Here is a 4,956-nt window from a genome sequence, read left to right on the forward strand (position 1 = left end):
CATTTAGCAATCAGGACGCCACACTCCATATATTTTAGCACCCTCCCCATCAGTTACATATGTTGCTGGTACCATGGTTTTTTACCTCACTACTTCTTATTGGGACTCACACTGGTACTGTCATTTAGCGCATGAATATTTATTTTGTTCTAACAAAATTAACACAGTATAGGAAAATATGCATTTGTCAGAGGGAAAGGCCAATAATCTGGAGTCAGGTCACCCTAATGTATATTAAAAATAAACACAGGCCTGTCTGATACTCCCTGATATTATAAAGTAAAGAGGCCACTCTATAATAAATATTTACACAGGCCTTTTTAAGTCTGTCCCTAATAATCTGTAATCAGGAGGTCATTATAAGTGTTAAAACAGTAGTGGTACTGTGATATTAAAGTGACAATCCCATACAAGTTTAATTCAGCCCAAATCCACACAATAATGTTAATAAATGCATTATAAATATCACATGACCATATGTATACTGACTTAGTTCATGGCTGTGTTATTACATCATTACATGTGTAATTAAATCCGTGACATTCTCAGGCTCCCCCCTTCTGTGACAATCATACAGCCGGGCCGTTACATTGCAACACACTAATCCCGCCCCTAGTGACATCACGTGATCAGTAACCAGTCAGAGAAGCTAGCAGGCAAAGAACTACATTTCCCACAATGCACCTCGTGGAGTGTGGCTAGCAGCTACACCTTCTCTCACTAGTTTGTCTCCTGCGAGCTTCCGTACACAGCGTCTTGTTAGAGTGGGGCGTGGACATGTGTAAACTTCAATGGTGGGAAAATGAGACAGTTTTAGCTGCTAGCTGAGCAGTGGTACAGCGCTCTGTAGAAGGCGCTCTCAGTCGGGTGAGTGATTTTTCAATGTGTGTGTTTATTTTATTTCATTTCTCATTTTACTTTCACTTTAAGTACTGCATGCTTATTTTTTTCTTTGGGCATTTAGGGATTTAAGTGCTCTGTGAGCCGATTCCTCCATTGAAGGAGGAGCTATGAGGCCAACCTATCACAGCTACTGTACCATCTTCAGTTGCTTTCAGTATACTTATTAATCCACGGCAAAGAATATGCAACTTCAAATACATCTATCAACTGTCTATATGTTAAGCCCCCGGACAAGCATTTGGTGAAACAAGCAAGTCAGGGCTTGTCTGTCTCATCTAGGATGTGGTGGTGATCTCAGCTGTTTGCCAATTTTTTGCTCATCTGTGTGTTTCATATCTACAGGCTTGGATCATATTACTAACTTATATAATTAACTTATTCATTTCCTTGCTTGTTAGTTATACACTAGTTTCATACAAGCACTTCACACAGGGGGCTTCAACTTAGGTAGTACTTGACCGGCCGGTCTGAGTGTTCTCATTTCCATATATTTCTTGCCTCTACACTTTATTTACACACTTTGTACTTATTACTGCAGTGTAGCATTTTTCCCCACACCTTAAGGTTCAGTTTATAACAGCTTTGTAGGTCACCACTGCTCCTCATTTTAACCATTTATGTGTATGTGATTAATAAACCTTTATTGATACAATTTGTGTATGTTAGAGTGCTATTCAGGGGATTCTTTTTTTCTGTGTTAGTTTTCATATATGTGTGTGTGTGTGTGTGTGTGTGTGTGTGTGTGTGTGTGTGTGTATATATGTATATATTTATGTATATATATTTGTGTGTGTGTGACCTTGGGCAAGTCACTTCATATCCTCTGTGCCTCAGGCACCAATGTCATAGATTGTAAGCTCTATGGGGCAGGGACTTGTGTCTGCAAAATGTCTCTGTATAGCGCTACGTAAAACTAGCAGCGCTTTAAAAGAACATGCTGTTATTATTATTATATATAAATGTGTATGTATTTATTTATATAGCACTATTAATGTATATAGCGTTTCACAGTAGTAATACATGTGAAAATCCTATAAATAACAAATACAAATATCAGGTCATGGGAATAAGTGATTTGGACATAAAAGTAACATTTCGGAAGTGTGGACAACTAATACATCTTGTAGATTGCCTTTACAGTGTGATGTCATTGATTCAGTAGATTGTGTGCAGACCAGGACTGCAGTACAGTGTCACTCACATGGATGACTTGCGTGGTAGAAGCTCAAGAACAAGGATGTCAAACTCCAGTTCTCGAGGGCAGCAAACAGGCCAGGTTTTCAGGATATCCCTACTGAAAACCTGGCCTGTTTGGGACCCTCGAGGACTGGAGTTTGACATGCATGCTCTAGACGGAGCACAGCTGTGGGTGGGAGGTGGATTTGCTTTGCATCAAATGGTTTGGAGCAAGGTTTATTGTATGTATTATCATAATAACAATGCAATGCTTAACTTTTATTTCAGGAGGGATGACTGCAGAACAGAAGTGAATATTGAAGCCATGTGTTCCTTTTCTTGCAAAAGAGAAAATTTGAAGGACAGTTGAACAGAATGAAAATTACTACACAGAGACAGATAAGCAATGTGTATATTTCTCATTTACCATTTAGTATTTGTCGTTTTATTGACTCCACACAATCCGGCTGCTACGGGTTTCACATTGAACATTTTCATCTCTACTCTACCCCTTCCTGTGATCTGAACCATGCAAGTTTTCATTGATTCAATACATCATGAGTAGAGTGTGGCTACAGTATGAAGTAAAGACCCAAGGACCACATCTACTACCATTCATAACAAGAACATGTGCAGTAGCGCACAGCTGCAGTTCTATGTGATTGTTATGAAAGGTTGAGGTGGTTCAATTCTATGAATCTGGAGTGGGATGGATCCTGTTTGCATCACATGGTTTCATCTAGGCCAGTAGATTATATAACTCTCAGTACAGGTTACACATGGCATCAGTATTAGTGATGTAAAGAGGAGGAAAGCTTCAATGTGGAGAACAAAGCCAAGTAATGTTGAAGTTACTCCTTTTACCATTTACTTGGTCAGTCTGTACTGTCTACTCCCCACACAGCTGCTAAGGGTCTTCCATTTTAAATACTTTCACCTCCTATTCTGCACTGCTTTGCTGCCCATTATTTAGACATGCGTTCCAGTCATGTTTACCACTCTGAATCTCTCTGCAGTCATTGATTCAGCACATCATGGGTAGAGCATGGCTACAGATACAGAAAGCTTTTATTATTTTACCGGCTGATCATCCATAATATTGCATTAAAACATAGAATATCACTTAATTTCCAAAAGATTCAGTGATGCTGATAATGCAGAATCTCACAACATTTCCCATCATAATGCCATAATGCACCAGAGGAAGAAATAATCCTTGCTATATCTGTACATTGTGTGACGTATTACCTCCATGACCATTGATAGCAAGTACATCTTCTGTATAGAGCGGCTGTGTTATGATGCAGTTATTGATCATCATTGACATAATCACAAGAATCTTATGCAAAGGGAAATTGTCCGCAGCGAAGTGAGATGTGTGCCTGTTTTAAGTCCTCCAGCTTAACGCCCCTACACCTCCCACTACACAGACATACTTACTTATGCATACACTGACATCTGGCATACCTACACACACCCCAGGGCCACTTCCTTCCCCTGATGTCAGGGAGAGGATGGGCATGCAGAGTGCAGTAAGTCTCCACGTTACTCTGGCCAACAGTCTTGGCCTACCCCCAGCATCTGTCACCCACAACATCTGTTCCCTCCTTGTAAAGTGCTGAACTATCTCACCTGGGTCAGTGCTATAGCTGATCACAGTGCCCGATCATGATGTCACTGTGACAGGCAGCAGTGCAGATTGACCGGTCAATCAATGCAGTGCCGCACCATATGCACTAAATGAGATTTCCGTGCCCCCTGTCAGGTTACTCCCTGGCAGTGACCCTGCTCACCCCCTCCCCTAGTTCCACCTCTGACCACAATTATCTCTCTTGGAGAGTGTAGCAAATTGGTGTTGGTGGAATCTCACCTCTGCCATGCATGGTCACAATCTGGGCACAGGACCCAAATAGTGGGCAATGTGGCACTTCTTACAGTAGAGAATAAGTAACTATATCTTTACTTGTGTATTAAGGACCTTATTTGCATTAAAATTCAGTCCCCATGGGACCAAGACTTTCTGGCTTACTGAACAAAGTGGAATTATTTCGTAGAGGGTGGAGAATTGTATTTTATCTGAAATTACCCCCTCTGCACAAAATACAAACAATTATACACATACATGTACCTTGTGGAAGTTGTTGCCCTCTATCTTCCTGAGGTCTCTCCCTGTTTCTCACCGTGCCTCCTCCCATTTCCTTGCACCTCTGCGTCTCCGCATATATCCCTATACTCAGAGCCGGCTCCGGTCAGTGACATGGGATGCCCAAATATGAGCATATCCATACATGGGCATCCATGCCACTGACCGGAGCCCACTCTGTTGCGGATATGGAGAGAGACTGGGAGATTTACATCCCCTTATAATTCATATGGTGCATAGTACCGGCACGTATTGTTTTACCGTTACTGTGTACCTTCCTACTTTCACACTGGTACAGTATGTGCTGCAGTGGGACTGAGAGGGATATATTGGTAACACATAGTTATTGTTGGGGGAATTCAATCCATTTTGAAAATAGTAATGCAATGTTTTATACTTTTTTTTTTTGCAGTAATGAAGAATGAAAAAGTTCTGTTAAAATTGAATTGGAGGTGAACTGGAATCATCATCAACTCTGCACCAGTGTGAATTGATGTTCTTTAATGTTCTGATAAGGTACATGCAACATCTCTTCCTCAACCCCTACACCACTCTCTGCCTCTTGCCTCTCTCCACCTCCCTGCTAAGCGTATTAACCCATCTAATGTAATCCACATTCCATGTCTCACTTTACTCTTCACTTCTCACGTGCCCTCTGGAATGTCTGCTCTCTGACTAACAAGGTCTATTTGTACATGACCTCTTCTGCTCTCATCATCCACCACTTCTCATTC

General features: G+C 41.2%; 1 long non-coding RNA gene across 1 annotated transcript; it reads left to right on the top strand.

The window, feature by feature from the left end:
- Positions 1-1,028: 1,028 nt before the first annotated feature.
- On the top strand, positions 1,029-4,738 carry LOC142476839 (uncharacterized). Its single transcript, XR_012791995.1, has 3 exons — positions 1,029-1,157; positions 2,368-2,487; positions 4,635-4,738. It is a non-coding gene; the product is annotated as an uncharacterized LOC142476839 (long non-coding RNA).
- Positions 4,739-4,956: the final 218 nt, after the last annotated feature.

Source organism: Ascaphus truei, unplaced genomic scaffold (genome assembly GCF_040206685.1).
Source record: "Ascaphus truei isolate aAscTru1 unplaced genomic scaffold, aAscTru1.hap1 HAP1_SCAFFOLD_177, whole genome shotgun sequence".
Classification (NCBI taxonomy): Eukaryota; Metazoa; Chordata; class Amphibia; order Anura; family Ascaphidae; genus Ascaphus; species Ascaphus truei.